General features: G+C 39.3%; 1 long non-coding RNA gene across 1 annotated transcript in view; it reads left to right on the top strand.

The window, feature by feature from the left end:
* The window catches only part of LOC105882170 (uncharacterized), a 36768-nt gene extending 18483 nt beyond the window's left edge, over window positions 1-18285 (top strand). The window contains exons 4-5 of the long non-coding RNA XR_001159110.3: window positions 11748-11918; window positions 17240-18285. This is a non-coding gene — a long non-coding RNA (uncharacterized LOC105882170). The remainder of the gene's footprint in view (window positions 1-11747; window positions 11919-17239) is intronic.
* Window positions 18286-19121: the final 836 nt, after the last annotated feature.

Raw genomic sequence — 19121 nt, 5'->3', positions numbered from 1 at the left:
TGTATCTGGAATAACATATTTAATCCAGGAGATCTGTGATAAGATTCGTCACATAAAAAGGATGACAACCAAGTTTGGAACTCTTGTTCATATTCTAGATGTGGGATTCTTTGGTCTGCAAAATCTAGTGGAGAAAGAGAAAAAAGGAAGAGTAGAAGAAATATCTAAATTTCCATTTCCGGAACTATTGGGGAATAACATAAAAATATTCCTGCCACAAACATCTTTAAATGCTGGATAAAACACAAGAAATATCCTTTTAAACGTGTATCTGAGCTCCTGAGAAAGCAAGAGAAATTCCCAAAGGCCAGAATCAAAGATGGGTCTGAAAAGGGGACAGAGAAGGGCTGGGGTTGCTGCTGCAGCAGCTTGGATGGGGACATTTGCCCCCATCTGGGTCATCAGGGCACTTGGGATTCTATGACCACAAGGGGACAGTAGAGTAGGCAAGAGCTAGAACTGAGAGCTCTGATTATAGCTAAAAACTTTGAAGGGTATGTCCTGGGGGAAGGAAAAACTAGAAAATATCCACCTACTGACACAGGGAGATAACAAGGAAGCATGTGTGTTTTAGCTCAGGCTTTGGATGGGGATTTTAAAAAAGTCACCGCTAATAATTTCTCACCATGGCTTGCCCTCATATGAGTTTGGGGGCTCAGTATTGTACTTCTGTGATTTGCAAGTCTTCAAATATGACATTGATACAGAATGCAGTCTAGGCCAAGGATACAAACACGTCTCTGGCAGAAGCAAACACATACACACACACACACACACACACACACACACACACACACACACACACACACACATTCTCTCTGTCTGTCTCTTTCATATACATTTCTGGAAAACATACCTTCAACCCAGGTTGTGTGCAGTGGCTCTCCTGGTAAAAGCCTGCTGTAGATGAGATTACATCAGAAATTCAGTATTCACACTAAGTTCCATGCAGAATAAATAAAATTAAATCCACACCTTGACACGTTGTAGGAAAACTTCAAAACACAAAAGAGAATGTGAGAGAGAAAACAGTTTACCTACAAAGGAACACTACTTAGGCTGACAACAAAGGCAACAATAGAAACCAAAAACTAATGGAATGATATCTTCAAAGTGTTGAGAGAAAATCACTGCCAACCTAGTTTATCTATCATGGTAGAGAAATAGTGAAGTGCAGACATTTAAAGCATTTGAGAGAGCTTACCACCAAGAGAGCCTTACTGTAGAGACTACCAAGAGGTCTATTTAGAAGAAGGCTGGGTGGGGTGGCTCATGCCTGTAATCCCAGCAGTTTAGGAGGCCAAGTGATTGAAATTTGGGATCAGCCTGGGCAACACAGTGAGACTCTGTTTCTACAAAAAATGAAAAAAGACAAAACAACCAAAAAATGAAAACAAGAAAATGGTTTCATTGTTTAAAAAAAAAAGGAGGAGGACATTGAACTCAGGAATGAGTAGCACTCAAGAAACACAACAGTGAACACACAAATCAGTAAATACCTGGTCAAATTCAAACAAGTATTGATTACATAAAACAAGAACAATAATAACACAGCCAGGGAGAAGAAGTGAGACTAAAATATGGAACAATATGTTAAGTGAGGGGGCGGTATGATCAGAATGAAGCCATTCCGCTGAGTGAGGGGTAAAGATGTGGCAATGATGACTAACTACGACATTGTCAAGTTACATGTGCTTCATTAAAAATTTAATGGTAATCACTAAAATAATAGAAATTGAATGAATAACTCCTAAACCGGAAGAGAAGAAAATGGATGGTGGTCTCAGAGAAGAGGAAAGGAATTCCACCGGGACAAATCTGGAAGGAATTTCCCACCCATACTGGCCAGTCCTCTTGGAGAATTCCAGCCTGAGAACGCTGGAAACTTATTTTTCGATGGCAATGTTTCCAGAGTTTGTCTCCAAGAAACCAAAGTAAGTGGCATCCAGGAAGGCTAAGAGGCCTGAACAGAGACACAAACCTTTGAGCTCAGGAGCTGAGCATGGATGAATGAACATTGAATGGCTAAGGTTGTCTAGGAAAGCTGTTTCTCTAAGCTGTTTATATTACATTCAATTAATGCTTGAATTGTTTGGGCTATATACTTTTTTCTGCCAATTAAACTTCAAAAATAGTATTTCTTTCTGATTTAAAAATAATATATGTCAATGTATAACATTTAAAAAATTCAGAGTACAGAGAATTAAAAATAAAAATTTTTTTTGGCAGTGTCTTGTACTGTCTGTCACCTGGGCTAGAGTGCAGTGGCTTCATCATAGCTCACTGCAACCTCCACTCCTGGGCTCAAGCGATCCTCCTGCCTCAGCCTCACAAGTAGCTGGGACTACAGGTGTGAGCCTCTGTGCCTGGCCCCACTCTTCCCTTTGTTCCTGTACCAGGCCACCTTCATTAACTACATCCTCTGGTTGGCCCTTGTAGGCATCTGACTTTGACATGACTCTAATTTTTTATTTCCTGCCCTGAATCAATACCTAAAATAATTACTCAAAAACTCAGTACTTATAGCAAAATAATCTTAGGTGCATCTAAGTCATAAAATGTCAAAAACTAAGTCCCCTACTATATATTACATTTCATTCTCATCTAGTTACCAAGGCTACACTATCAAATATTTTTACCCTTAATTTAATAATTAACCCATACATTATACAAGTTGTGATTGAGTTGCCATTATTCTAAATTTTCTTTCTAGATGTTCTCGTCTGTTTCCTATTAGTGAAAAAAATTGCCTCCTAATCACATCCTGCTTCAAACTAGGTAACATCATAAGACAGCCTCTGAAATTATAATTGTTTGAATATACTTAATCTTCAGCAACATCAATAACCTTCCAAAATATAATATAATCAGAGAATTAACTTTTTTTTTTTTTTTTGAGACAGAGTCTCACTTTGTTGCCCAGGCTAGAGTGAGTGCCGTGGCGTCAGCCTAGCTCACAGCAACCTCAAACTCCTGGGCTCAAGCGATCCTTCTGCCTCAGCCTCCCGAGTAGCTGGGACTACAGGCATGCACCACCACGCCCGGCTAATTTTTTTTTTTTTTTGTATATATATTAGTTGGCCAATTAGTTTGTTTCTATTTATAGTAGAGACGGGGTCTCGCTCTTGCTCAGGTTGGTTTCGAACTCCTGAACTCAAAGGATCCGCCCGCCTCGGCCTCCCAGAGAGCTAGGATTACAGGCATGAGCCACCGCGCCCGGCCAGAGAATTAACTTTTATACCTTTTGGTTATCATTTGCTTGAACCATAAAGCAGTGCTCTTTCTAGGCATTTAGTTCTGATGAATTTTACATAGTTTTTGATTTCTTATCACCACCACAACTCTGTAATTTTCTTACACAATTATCTACTTATAATAGGTTTCATGAAAAAAGGCAAGTAACCAGTATCTATTTTTATACTGCTGGCCTATTTGTTTCAGCCAGAGTTTGGCAGACTTAGCAGAACAAGAGGAAACCTTGCCCTAAAACTTTTAACACTATTTAATCAAAATACACTTGATTTTTGCTCGACCAAAAATCTTGTCACTAATGCTTTAATGCTATTGAGTGATGGGAAACAGCATAGGCAACTTTTTCTCAAAGGGGTTCAGAAGTCATTTAAAATTAATTTTCCAACTATGATCAGAGAAGAATCTCTCAAAAAGGATTCCTCAAGGGCACATGGAAAATTTTCATGACCCTCTACAGCAGGGGTCCTCAAAGTTTCTAAACAGGGGGCCAGTTCACTGTCCCTCAGGCCGTTGGAGGGCCATTGGAGTGTGCAGCACACATTCCACACATGCGCACTGTGGACGAGTCGGCTGCTAAACAGGACAGGCAGCAGCAGCAAAAACACCCGGCGGGCCGGATAAATGTCCTCAGAGGGCCGCATGTGGCCTGCGGGCCATAGTTTGAGGACGCCTGCTACAGGATATAAAACAGTATTTTCAAAGTCATTGAATAGCATTTGAACTTACCTTTCAGCAGGCTGCATATCTACAATCTAGAAAACTATATTTTCTGAGTCAGTGATTAAAAATTTCAAAGGTCTTTTGCTAGTGCCTCTCAAAATTCTTATTTTGCTCTTCTTTCTTAATTTTTCATTTCTACCTTCTTCAACGCCTCCCCCCCCCTTTTTTTTCAACTTTCTTTCCATGAAAAGTATACCGGTGCTGCCAAACCTTCTGGCTCCTTCTCATTGTATGGCAATACAACACAATCACAAAATAGCATGTCATTAAATACAACTTTCCTTTAGGCAGCTGCTTGTAATTAATAGACCTTTTAGTGATTTTTAAAATTGTATATTTTTTGGTCAGGTGAAGTGGCCATTTAAAAATGAAAATTAAAAAGACCTGTAAAATGCAGCTGGTAGGGCCAGATGTGGTAGCTCACATGTGTAATCCCAGCACTTTGGGAGGCCAAGGCAGGAGGATCACTTGAGTCCAGGAGTTTGAGACCAGCCTGGGCAACATAGCAAGACCCCCATCTCTACAAAAGATTTAAAAAAATTAGCTGGACAAGGTATGTGCCTGTAGTCCTAACCTAATAGGCTTAGCCAAGAGGATTGCTTGAACCTAGGAGTTCAAGGCTGTAGTGGGCTCTGATCATGCCACTGTAGTCTAGCCTGGGCAACAGAGTGAGACCCTGTCTCAAAAATAAAATAAAATAATAAAAAGAAATCGGTGGTAGCATTCTCACTATCTGAGAAAATAGAATTCAAGTAAAAAATGTTTAATAGCATAAGAGTTAGTATGGGATAATATATATTACTGAATACATGTACATATAAGATGGTGTAAACATCATGTGCCTATAAGCACTTACTAAGACAGCCTCAAATATATACTAAGCAACTGACAGAAATAGATGAATCAATAATTATATAATAGTTTGAGACTTTAACTGATAAATCAAGCAAGATAAAAAAATAAAAGAGACGTAGGAATTTCTGAAGATGTAATTAATAAGCTTGAGCTGACTAAACAAAGTAAAAAGGTGAATATGACCTTTTACACAGGATCATTTGTGTGGATTAAAGTAAATTCACAAAGAATGATGATACACATTTTCCTGGGATACATGCAAATAGAAAGATATGCCTAGCCCACAGCAAAACAGTCGCCTATTGGTAGGACAGTGAGAGGACTGAGGAATATGGATAAATAAATTTAAAAAAAAACACCCACAAGAGAGAGGCCTTCCATGAACCACAACTACAGAAGGATTAACTCAAGTCTTAAAACATATCAACAGCAACACCCCCTGGTCTGTAACTCCTCCTTCCGGCTCCCAACAGACATCCCTGTGTGTGAAGAGTAAGTCCGAAGCCCTGTGACAGACGCGTGGAGCCCTCGGTTCAGGGCGGTGAAGGGATGAGCAAGACAGGAGGCCAAAGATGGAGAGGTAGCCGAGGAAGCAGAGGCAGGAAACTGTCCTGTGGGATACATAAGGGAGCCTTCCAACTGAGGAGGGGGCCGGTGTGCCTGAAGAAACTCAGAGCCGTTCAGGACTCAGAGAAGCCCAACGCGGGTACAAGGAGGGCAGAGGGGAAGTGTGGCCGGAAACAGCAGTCTGCATATGGAGCAGTCTCCTCTCCTGCCGCTGCTCACAGAAGGTCAGGCCGCCTGGTTTGCCTCCAAGGCTAAAATAAACAGGAACACCATTCCCTAAGGAAATGGGCCAACCTGTCTGGGGACAGCTAGATGACAGCATAGGGCCTCTGCATTGTATTAATAGTATTTTGGGTCCTCAAGCACGTTGGCTGCCCCCCGAACTGCTTATGTGGGAGCAAAGCCTGCCGTTCCCAAGGGTGTGGGAGCTGCCACCCCGCCAAGCTCCCAGTGAATGGATGAGCTTTCCTGTTGCCTCCTTTTTAAATATAAAAATGAGCAACCAAGGATCGCTAGACATTCAAGAAAAAGCTGCAAGAAAAAAAATGACCAAATTAAAAGGAGAAATTGATCCTAGAAAAGACAAATATTCAGAGAACAGTAGATAACTCAAAAAATACCCTTTGGTATATTCAGAAATAGCTGAGAAATAAAAACTGCACCCTTAAAACAAGAAAACGATGCTGCAGAAAATGGTAGAATTAGAGAACAAGAAAGATACTTTGGAAATGTTTAATGATTATTAAATTTTAAATATTCAGCAGAAGGCTTGGAAGATAGAGTTGAAGAAATCTCTCAGAAAATAGACCAAACAAACAGTGGTGGGACATTTGAGATTATAGTAATGAGATCTATAGAATTACAGAAAAAGAGAACAGAAAAAAGGGGTGGAAATGAAGAAATCACGGTGGAGAAATGAGCTTTGTTAAATTCTTGTATCCATAGACAACCTAAGGTTGCAACTGACTAATAAGTATAATTCCAAAATGAATATTGGTTTATATTTTTTCATTATAGTAACGAGTAAGGCAAAAGTTAAACAACCAAGAAATATGTCTATACTTAATTCATTAGTCAATGATGTGAGCAATTTCTTTGTGGCATTGGGTAAAAATTTTCAAATCTTAGAAGAATATTTCCTCTTTTTTTGTGCTGTTTACAATGTAAGCTGTATACGAGACATACTTTTATGTTTAATCTGCATTATTAACATTTTCTCTATCACTTTTCCAAGTCTAGAAAATCAACAAAACAATAACTCAAGCCCTGACTTGCAGCATTTGTCAGTTGCTGTGGTACAAATATCCCCACCATGGCCAATTTCAAACCACCAGCATGGCATTGAATATACAATGCCAAATATACTGAATATACAATGGGGAAGAGATGTGCAGTAACATATGTATATCTCTAGGTATCTGTATATGTTATATATTTCCATGATACAGATACAATACACATAAATAGCTTCAAGAACATAGGTAATATTTCATGTAATAAAATAATCAGGCAGCTTTGAGTACCTTGTTTAGCATAATTTATTTAATTGTAGGGTTTTATTTTTTTATTTTTTGCAACAGTATCATTCAGCCACCCTGGGTAGAGTGCCGTGGTGTCAGCCTAGCTCACAGCAACCTCTAAGTCCAGGGCTCAAGCAATCCTCCTGCCTCAGCCTCCCAAGTAGCTGGGTCTATAGGCATGCGCCACCATGCCCGGCTAATTTTTTGTTGTTGTTTCTATTTTTAGTTTCCCTGCTAATTGTTTCTATTTTTAGTAGAGATGGGGTCTCGCTCTTGTTCAGGCTGGTCTCCAAGTCCTGACCTCAAGTGATCCTCCCGCCTTGGCCTCCCAGAGTGCTAGGATTACAAGCGTGAGCCACTGCATCCGGCCTAATTGTAGGTTTATATACTTTAATCTTTAATGATGGCAATATTTAACAACCAGCTCACAAATTCCTGAAAATTAGAACAATCAGCTCTGAGAGCTGGTTTGTAGGGGCTTCAGCCACCATCAGAACACACCCATGCCACCAGCCCCAAGTGAAACAGGCCATTCCCAATCCCCAGGGAGCCTCCTGCCCCTTCCAGTCACAGCCAACCCCAGGAGTAACCACCATCCTGACCTCACGGGGGTCCTGCTGAAGCGAATGAATTTTGTTTGGGGACATTCTAAATGTGATTTGTATGTTTGTAATGTTCTTAAACACCATAGCAACAAGCAAAAAACAACCATCACAAGCAATGAACATTTACAATTCATTAAAAATATATTTAAATTATATATTTTTTGGTTTTAATTCTATTTTTCAGAATGACTTGCTTCTCTTATAATCTAGTTTTCTTTTTCTATTTTTTGTCGCCTTTTTTATTTTTTAAAATTTTATTCATTTATTTATTTATTTATTTATTTATTTTGACTGGTGCAGCAACCAGGTGGCCTGGGAGCTGCACCTTGTCACCCTTTTTGAAAGTTTTTTTGTTCATCTTCATCTTCCAACGTGAATCCCCCGTCTATGTTTGTGATCTCTGTTTTTCATTGGTGACTATGTACATTAGCTATTGGTCAGTCTCATAGCACAACCTTTGTGCAAGAAATGGATGCCCAGACCCAAGGAGTCACTGAGACTCTGTGAGGAAAGGAATACCACCTGGTGCCGAGCTCTTCCTCCCAGCCCATGGATGTCACTGTTCCTCCTCTATATGTACATTTCAAAATAAGTGTCACTAGCAGAAAACCGTGGCCATTTTGTACTGGTCACATTTTAATCTCTGCTCAGTTTTTCTGTCAACTGTAACACATGATCAATTTCATTGGCTCTGAGCTCTTCATTTGCATGTGAAACGGTTTGTTCATCTTTGAAAGTCCTTAACTCCGCGTGGAGTACTTCAATAGCCTGTGAAACCATTCTCTGGATCCCAGTGATATCCCTGTCAATTATTTGCACATATTATCTGTGACAGATAATTGCACTTGATATTTTGTTACTAAGCTTTGCTTCTTTTCTAGTTCTTTCTGTAATCTTGTCATTTCTTCTCAGAAATCATTGTTCACGAACACACTGGAAAACATACTTTAAAATCTAGATGGCCTTTGCGGATGGACATGAGTCCGTCGTCTCAGGATACCAGCTCTTGAATAAATCTGCTTTTTCTTTCACCAATTCCTCATCTCTCACGTTTGGCATTTGAGCAGCAGGCAGCCAAGCCTGCTTCCGGTTACATGTCTGGCAAAGCAAGTTTAGATGCATCAAGATTATGGAACTTAACATAATACATACATTTTCTTATCCCAAATATAAAAAAAAAATTACCCATAAGAAATGCTATACCTTAACTCTGTTCTTATCTGATTATAATCGCTAGTCTATTTACTGTTAACATGGGGAGTGAGATGATGCGAAGTATCAACGATAAACTGCAGTAGTAGAACGTGAACATCCAGGTGAAGTTATTATGTAACTAGATAAGATTTAAAAAATCTTACTGATTAAGGGCCTTAAGGGAGAACACCATCCCCTCTTTCTTAACTATGGAATAATGAAGTACTTAAGCTTTTATAAAAAAGTATATGCTAAAACCAGGCTTATGCCTAAGTGAGTATTCCTTGGTTTCTAGAAGAACTGCATAAATACAATGTCAATGTAGGGAAAGCAGTGGGCAGTAGAGATGGTGGGAACATTGGCACTTCAGGGGGATAGCAATGAATGTACCCCTCAAACAAGCTATGCAAATTATAAAATGTAAGTCACGGTTCCATTTGTCTTGTGAAAACGTAAAAGTATCCAGTTTTTCATGTAGACAAAATTTTAAAACAAAAGAAAACTATGGACACTACTAAGCATCTCAGTAAAGTGATAATGAATCTGGCACTGTTCCACAGTTGGTATTTTCCCATTTCCCCATGTGGACTTATTTGCTCTTGTCAACAGCTGCACAGATTTGCAAGGCTTGGTGCACACAATTTTTTTTGTTATTGTCCTCCTTTAGTGGTCTTATTTTTTAACTGTTGTCAGTTGTGTGTACCTATGTGAGTTGTTTGTTTTGGAACTGTGATTATTTTGAAACATAGTCAAAACAAAAGTCTGTTATTGTGTTTAAAATACGAAATGTGCTGATAATTCATTGTAAAATTGAGGAACAATGCCAATGATGCTAATGTGCAATAGAGGGCTTTATCATCACTAATAATTCATCAGAATTCCTCTGTTGGCCAGAGAATGATTCAGCTTCCACTTGGGATCCTGCATATAGTTTGAAGTTCATGAAATTATATGATAGACAATATCAACGAAAATTTACCTACAGATGACAAAACATCTTAGGTAAATTTCAAAGCTTTAGGGAAACTGTTTTGGGGGTTGGAATATAGATTTCAAAGAATACAATATCCTGTTATTTATACTTATTGTTCTGCCCCACTTAAAAAAAAAGTCATGAAGAATTTCTTATGGAAAATTGCTTCAAAAATTTTGAGGAAACATTGAATATTTTAGAAATTTTGAAACAGTTGAAGTATATTTTAAAACATTGCAACTCAAGAGTGCATATTGATTTTTGTGGTAAAACCATTGCTATTAGGTTACCTTCACTCATTCAAGACAAGTTGAAAAGAGTAAAATATACTTGACATCCTTTGGTGAAAATAATTCATTTTTCTTGGAAAACACCATTTACTTTTTTTTTTGAGACAGAGTCTCACTCTGTTGCCCAGGCTAGAGTGCTGTGGCATCAGCCTAGCTCACAGCAACCTCAAACTCCTGGACTCAAGCAATCCTCCTGCGTCAGCCTCCCGAGTAGCTGAGACTACAGGCATGTGCCACCATGCCTGGCTAATTTGTTTTTTTATATGTATATTTTTTTAGTTGTCCAGCTAATTTCTTTCTATTTTTAGTAGAGACAGGGTCTTGCTCTTACTCAGGCTGGTCTCGAACTCCTGAGCTCAAGTGATCCTCCCTCATCAACCTCCCAGAGTGCTAGGATTACAGGCGCAAGCCACTGCCCCCGGCCCCAACACCATTTACTTTTAAGAATTTATTTCATCTGTGTATAAAAGTGGTTTTTAGTGTACATGAATTGATTTCTACAAATACACAAATTCATAGTCATTGAAATGATAAAGACAGGATAGTTGCAGGATGTCATAAATAAGATTATTTTCCTCAGCTTATTCAATACAATTTTACAAGACTGATAGTACAAAGAAAAAACAACTACTGGCTTATGCAAGATAACCACAGAAAATATTAAAAGCTGCTTTTTTTTTGAGAGATTACAAAATGTTTTCTTATTATGTAGTCTAGTTGATACGTCAGTGATACAAGATAGGTAGAGCAAGTATTTAGCATCACATTGTTTTATTTATTTTTATTTACTTTAAATTCATTTTATTTGATTTGATTTGATTTTGAGACAGGGTCTTGCTCTGCAGGCTGGAGTGCAGTGGTGTGATCATAACTCACTACAGCCTCAAACTTGTAGGCTCAAGTGATCCTCCTGCTTCAGCCTCCCGAGTAGCTGGGACTACAAGCACATAACACCATACCTAGCTAATTTTTTTATTTTTGTTTTTTTTTAATTTTTTGTTGAGACAGGGTCTCATTATGTTGCCCAGGCTGGTCTCAAACTCCTGACCTCAAATGATCCCCCTGCCTCAGCCTCCCAATGTGCTAGGATTACAGACATGAGCCACCACACCTGGCCTCCTTTTATTTTTAATAAACAAGTAATAATTGTACAGATTTACGGGGTACAGAGTGATATTTTGATACATGTATACAATGTGTAATGACTAAATCAAGGTAATTAGGATATCTATCACCTCAAACATTTATCATTTCTTCGTGTTGTGAACATTCAAAATTCTCTTCTAGTTTTTGAGCATATACACCAAGTCACTGTTAACCATATTCACCTTATAATGCTAAAGAGGATCAGAAGTTATTCCTCCCACACATCTGCAATTTTGTATCCTTTTACCAACCTTTCCCTATCCTTCCCCCTCCCCTAGCCTTCCTAGCCATTAATAACCACAATGCTGCTTGCTACTCATTGAGCTCAAATTTTTTTTTTTAGCTTCCATATATGAGTGAGAACATGCGGGGTTTATCTTTCTGTGCCTGGCTTATTTCACTTAACACTATCCTCCAGGCTCATCCATGTTGCCAAGAATGACGGGATTTCACTCTTCTTTATGGCTGAATGGTATTCCATTGTGTATATATATCACATTTTCTTTATTCATTCGTCTGTTGATGAACACTTGGTTGATTTCATGTCTTGGGTATTGTGAAAAATGCTGCAGTAAACATGGCAGTGCAGATGTCTCTTTGATACACTGACTTCCTTTCCCCAAAGACTACTTTTAAAGAGAATTTCATTGATGATGAAGGCATGGCCAACACCAGCTCTCCACGACTATAGAATTATTTGCAGAAAATTGAGTCAGCATGAATAAAATGCAAGATTATGCCTGTGATACTGCTGCTACCATGAGTGAAAAGTTAACAGTGTTACCATCAAGTGTAGGTAAGTGAAGCCAAGATCATTTCCCTGTGTGCTCATGGCATGCTCATCCTCTAAATTATTCATCATATGAGGTCTGGAAGGAAATCAAAGAACATTAAGTTTTTTGGTGTTCTTGAAATTATTCTTAAACCTCAATAGTTTCAACTTTTTGTATTCTACTACTTATGTATCTGTGAAAATACTGGCAATATAAAATCATTTATAAATGTAGTTGAAAGTATAACACCCTGGGACATATGTAATTCTTTTTAGATCTATAGAATTGTTCATTATAGTTCATTATCATTAGTGGGGAATTTCTAGAGGTTATTGAGAGACCCGTAAGCTTTTGCAACTGGCTTTTTAATTGCCCAGGTAACTAGTGAATTGAACAGTTTGCTGGAATTAATTTCCAAATTTGACTTTCTGCTTGCTTAAATTGTTTTTATCACATGGTAGGTAAGTATGTGGTTGAGTAACACACAGTTGTCACTGTGCCATTTTAAAATTTCTAAAATAGTTTACCATTTGATGAAAATTAAATAAAATATACTCTATCATTTTTAACGCAAATAATTGCCTCTGCTTTTGTTGGGTCTAACATAAATTAGAAAATATTGGAGGGGAGAGAAATACAGTATGAACAAATTTTTATGCCCTTTGGTCTTTCACTGCTAATGCAATCAGATACTGAATCTTTTGATGAGGCAAGATTCTGCCAATGGGAACCTGAGGCCAAGAAAGCTGAAAAGACACCTGATATCTCTACATCCTAAAATATATCTCAGACAGTGTGGATTAATGAGAAGAATCCCGTTTTGGAAAGACTAGAATCTTGCCAAATGGATTCATGCCAAATCAAGAGAATTATTCTGAAGCATCTCACAAGATTGCTTATCCAATTTACTAAGCCAGACAATCTCCATCTGATTGAAGAGACCTTGGTGAGGCCACCTGTCTTGAAATTGGTCTACTTGAGGGCTTAATGCTGAGGCAGAATATTTTAACTGATGTCACCCACTCCAAAATGTGTAAATATTCCTATCTTGTATTTTGAAGCAGATCTTTGAATAACTGAAAGTGAGGCTGGACGTAGTGGCTCATGCCTGTAATCCTAGCACTCTGGGAGGCCAAGGTGGGAGGATCGCTTGAGGTCAGGAGTTCGAGACCAACCTGAGCAAGAGCAAGACCCCATCTCTACTAAAAATAGAAAGAAATTAATTGGACAACTAAAAATATATAGAAAAAATTATCTGGGCATGGTGGTGCATGCCTGTAGTCCCAGCTACTCGGAAGGCTTGAGGCAGGAGGATCGCTTGAGCCCAGGAGTTGGAGGTTGCTATGAGCTAGACTGACACCACGGCACTCTAGCCCAGGCAACAGAGTGAGACCCTGTCTCAAAAAAAAAAAAAAAAAAAAAAAGAAAATGATACCCTTTCTCTTTGGCACAGAAAAGAACAAAACTACTAACATTTCTCTATGACCTTGTAAGCTTTGTGCATTATTTGCATATCACCCAATCCCTCAAAGAAAACCAAACATGTTTTCTGGGCCTATTTTGGAAAATATAGATACCACTAACTTCTTCAAAACTGCAAGAAGTTTTTGCCAAGTAAACTTTGACAGAAAGAAAACTCCCAGCTCATGTTCTGCAAGGCACGGCAGCCCATCATGTTGCATTGTCTCGTAGAAGAAAGCAGCTCTACAAGTCAGCCAGCATGCATGGGTGCCAAAGACCCTGTCAACAGCCTTGTCTACTGCTGTGAATATCTTCAACTTCCTCCCAGCCGGAGCCTTGAATCACCATCTTTTCAAGAGGTTTTGTCAAATAATACTAGCAGCACATCATCAACCATACAGAATAAGACAGGTGATGAAGTGCTTATTGACCGTGAAGCTGAAGTTTGTGTGTGTACTTAAGAGAAAAAGAAGAGAAAAAGAAAAGGAAAGCCAATTCTCCAAACAATTCTATAATACCAGGAGGAGTTTGCTCACGGGTTGGTTTGTTAGGCATAGAGTTTTGGTCATGCTGAATTAGGTCAATCTTTCAGTTCAGGTCCTGGCATCACCAATGTATTTGTGCTGGGAAAAAAAAGAAAAACAAAACCAAAGAACTACAAGTTCTTTTGGCCAAGTCTATATTTTTGGAAGAATAACTTGGAGGGACAACATTTTAAACTTTTCATCATGGAAGCAAATTCTTCTACAGGCTTGAATTGAGAGTGATGAAGAAGCTTTCTAGATGTCTCTGCTGTCAGGAGACTGTAGCGACCTGAAAATTCTCAGAATCCTTTGGAGTGTTATTTCTGCTCAGTCTTCAAGTGGAAAATGAAACTGTAATCCTTTCCTCATTGACAGTAGTCATGAGGCTGATCCTGCCAAAGATGACTTCATTGACTTGAAAACAAAGGAAATGAAGTAACAGGAATTTAACTCAAAGAGGATCCTGGTGTTCTTGACCTAGCCCATCCATAACTTGTCTCCAGAGCACTGATTCCATTCGCTAACAGACTGTAGTGAGTCAGAGTTTCAACATTCATTTCCATAAAAGCAAAAGTTAAAGTCAGTATGATGATAATAATGATATTTGTCTTATTTTTTTTAAAAAAAAAACCACACAACTTATTAAACTAAGAGGCAGCATTGTTTTTCTTCCAATTACTTTTGAGCAGAATTAAAAGTTGCCTTTTGTTGTATTTTGCTTTATGTGCACAAGTTTTATTTATTGTTATTTTAATTAATAATTTATTTATTTTAATTTATTAATATTTAAGTTCATTTTTATTTGTTGTAATTTAAAAGAAGTGATCACTAGCTTTTGCCTGAAAAACCCAAATTATAAAAGCATAATTTTTTTGTAATTCCCTAAGAGAAGGAAAAATATTAACAAGGCAACAAAATGAATTGTATGCAATGTTATACGTCTGTCTTTATGTGCATATTTCTGGGAGTGAAGTCCATTGCTTTCTTTAGACTCTCAGAGTGGTCCGTAAGTCAAGAAGTTTTTTTGAACCACAAACACAATTAGAAATTACATCTCAGTTTTCAGAATCTAAATAAGAATCAGGATTGATTTTTTTGGAGATCTTTGGGTGGGAACTCATGTACCCGTCGAGATCTACATTGCTGGACTTCAAACATTACTCCATTCCTCTCCTAGCATCTAGATTTCAGTATATTTGGTTTTTGTTTTTATCAATGATTAGAGAACTTAAGTCAATTTTGTTTAGATGATCTTAGGGTTCTTTCATCTTTTTTTATTTGAATGGGTAACATTAAGGATAAGTTTTCGTTTTTTGTTTTGTTTTGTTTTTGATTGCCTGGGCTAGAGTGCTGTGGCATCAGCCTAGCTCACAGCAACCTCAAACTCCTGGGCTCAGGCAATCCTCTGCTTCAGCCTCCCAAGTAGCTGGGACTACAGGCATGTGCCACCATGCCCGGCTAATTTTTTCTATATTTTTTAGTTGTCCAGCTAATTTTCTTTCTATGTTTAGTAGAGACAGGGTCTTGCTCTTGCTCAGGCTGGTCTCAAACTCCTGGGCTCAAACAATCCACCCACCTCAGCCTCCCAGGATGCTAGGATTACATGTATGAGCCACCATACCCGGCCAAGAATAAGTTTTGAATGAAAGCAATAGACGTATAAGATGTCCAGCTCTATTTATTTTCTGGCGTATTTTTAATGAAGAGTAAAAGGCAGCGATAGAAACTTCCAAATAAGTATTTGCAAGGCTTATTCTTTGTACAGGCAATGATCAAATGTTCCTACTTAAATACAACTGAAGCAAGCTCAATAAAAAATTACTTCTTTGATTCATCTATTGAAAAAAACTTTATTGTGCAAAACAGTCTTTCATACATGAAGGCACCACCACCCACATACCATCAATAGGGCATGTGCTTTGAGGTATTATTTTAATAGTAGGAGAGACTATTTACTGCTGATCTAACAAGAGCTATCAGTCCATGATCTACATGACAGAATTTATCCCTGACTTAGAACAGGAAAACCAACTGGCCCACATAAATATTTCATCTGTGATCATAGTCTCATTAGCATAGCCCTGTCCACCTGAAAGAATTGGAAACTGCTATTTGTGATGATAATATTTAATTTTTTTGCATTCTCTAATTTCCTTAGCTCTCTGTCCCCAGCCGTCCATCCTGGACACCACTTTTTATAAGACTGCATTTCACAGACATATCACTTCCAACAAGGTAGATTTTAAGGCACCTTCTATCTTGTGGTTCTGCTACCTTCTAGGGCCTGGGACACCTCCACTGAACTGTTTGCATCAGGTGGCAAGTGACAAGTTTTAGGGACCAAGCCTAAAGTTGCATACTATTCTACTGGACTACATACATTCTTTTGGGCAGAACACAGACACACGGCTCCACCTGAATGCAAAGGGACAAGAAAACATGACATACAAGTGTGCTACGGAAGACCAAGCATAGGTAGTGAGAATGGCTTGCCATTCTCTTCCAAAGTCCATGCTTCTGGTAACTGAATACCTGTTTCATTCTTCCCTCCACACATAGAATACCACCCCTTCCCCTTGCAAAGATGAACAAGGCAAAGTCTCAGCCAGTTACTACATCCAGCTCTGATGCAAGATCTGCAAGGTGATGTGTTAACGTGCAGTCCTCTCGCTCAGGTCTGAATGAGGGTCCTTGTGTGCAAAGGCAGCACTCGCACCACCCTGAGAGTGAGCAGCTCCTTACATTTTGCATCCTAGCTGTCTCACTTGCCTCATTCTGGTACTACCCAACCCACCTGCCGCACATGCTAATAAAAAATGGTGGAACACAGAATTGCTGTATTCATCACTCACATTTGGAAGAGAAAATAGAACACACATAGCAGCCACTAGGAATTTTGATGTTCTCCAGGTGTTCATAGCCTTGATTAGGCCCTAATTCTTCTTTATGGGAGGAACTTTAAATTATTGTTTTCTGTGGCCCCTGGATCCACCCTCTGGCATGGTTTTTGTTGTATGTCATGCTCCTTGGCTACTACTGACCGGTGTATTTGGAAGGATGCCATACTTAGGAGCAAGATTAGGGGCTCAAAGCTTGAACAGTCAAAAGCTATTTTAATTTGGGTTCCTGGATTCAAAAACTTTGTGGTTTTCTTCCAGCTAGTTCCATGTGCCAGTAACCACACCCAAAGTTCCTTCCTAGGCATGGTTTTCAAGCCTGCCTTATTTTCTTTTGTTCTCTTCTGCCCCACTCCTCCCCCATGCCTCTTTCAATTTAATGGTGGCTACCTTCAAACTATCATACCTGGCTTGGAAGGCCACACCTTTAAACTGAATTTTCTTTTTTTCTTTTTGAGATAGAGTCTTGGTATGTCACCCCAGCTAGAGTGCATCGTGGGCTCAAGCAATCCTCCTACCTCAGCCACCCAAGTAGCTGGGACTACAGGTGCGTACCACCACACCCGGGTAATTTTTCCATTTTTTTGTAGAGATGAGATCTCACTTTTGCTCAGGCTGGTCTTGAACTCCTGAACTCAAGTACTAGTAATACTTCTGCCTCAGCTTCCCAGAGTGCTAGGTTTACAGACATGAGCCACTGCACCGAGACTTAATCTGATCTTTGGTGCAAGGCTGAGTCACTTTGTTCAACTGAGAAATTTTTGTGGGACTTCGTTACTCAGAGCCTTGTTTGTTCTCATATCTTCCAGTTAGAGTCTAAAAATAGTTGAGTTTTCCAGCACTGCACAACACTGAATTTCTGGACTTTCTTTATTTCTTTTTACTTTTGCTTACAAATTGGCCAATTTCTTTCTGTGCCCATGTCTTTCTTGTAATAGCCTGTCTTATGCAGCCAGTAACAACCAACACACACTACTTGTGTTGTTTTCTAATTTCTTTCTACAGAGCTACGAGTACAATAGGTGTTAGGCAGGGACCAAGTCTGCAAGTGGCAGATACAGGCCAGGGGGGCAGTTTCTAGCATCAGAGAAGCCAGGGAAGGGATGGCAGGAAAACGCAGCTCACAACCGCAAAGAGCAGGAACTTGAGGTTTGAGGCACACACACCTATGGAGCTGCAACTTTGTTATAAGAACACCTGTCAATTATGTATATCAATCACCTGGGAATAGCCCACGCCCCTCATAAGCCCGCCCCTGGACCAGGCCAATAATAGGGAACCACCTGGGAGTCCTCAATATGGAGAAAGACCCATTCCTCTCTGGAAAGTGCCCTCACTTGGTATAGCTCCCTTCGTTTCTACAATAAAAGATACTTGTGTGGAATTGTGTTCACTCCATCGCACCGGCCGTGCTTGTGAATTTTCCAAGCAAGAAGCCAAAGAACCAGGACAACCATCTGCCAAGAGGCTGGACCTGACATAGGCATAGGTGACAATTTTAGCAGATTTTTTGCCACTGTAATACGTGGATCTCTAGCCATCCACCCACCATATCTGTTTCCTTGCTGCCTACCGTGTGATGCCACACGTTTTAGCGGGATTTGTTTTGTTTTGTTTTGTTTTGTTTTTTTAACAGCATTTTCAGTACTAACTCCTGTATTAGTTGGGATGAGAAATTCTGGCTACGGTTACAAACAACCCCAAAACCTCAGTGACGGCCTCACGGTCTGGTGCAGGTCTGTGGAGGTGCTTTGTACCACGCAGTTGCTCAGGGACTGGTGGTCTAGCTGGGCCTCCAACATCTTCTAGGGCTTCAGACTCTGTCCCGGAATCCCTTGCATTTGGGGACATATGAGAGAGAAAGTGTGAAGTATTTTACAAGTAATTTTAAAGACCATACCTGAATGCAGCGTATGGCCCTTTTGTCTACATTCTGTTAGCCAGAATTCGTTCCTGGGGCCCAATGCAAGAGTAACAGAGTAAATATTCCATAAGTGTTTACTGAATGAAAACCTGGTGCTTTCACCAGTGCTTGCTAAGGTGTGTGGCTCTTTGTCCTCCCATTACAGGTCTGTGGAAATCAGATTTATTGGTATTCCTTTCTATCTTTTATAGATTTCTGTCTCCTCCTTCCTTGGCAGGTTGACAATCATCACTTCCTGTTGCTGTTCATGTGCCAGTCTGCAAGGCCACTCTAGAGTTCTAAAATGCATAGAAATTGGAAACCAGGTAACAAACTTACTACAATTTCTGTGTAGTGGTAGTAAAAGAAAACATGAGCTGTGAATTAGAACCCAATGGATATACTTGACTCTGTTGGGGGGAAAATGCATGGGTTTTTATA

Source organism: Microcebus murinus, chromosome 7 (genome assembly GCF_040939455.1).
Source record: "Microcebus murinus isolate Inina chromosome 7, M.murinus_Inina_mat1.0, whole genome shotgun sequence".
NCBI classification, from domain to species: Eukaryota; Metazoa; Chordata; class Mammalia; order Primates; family Cheirogaleidae; genus Microcebus; species Microcebus murinus.
This window is presented reverse-complemented; position numbering and strand designations above follow the sequence as displayed.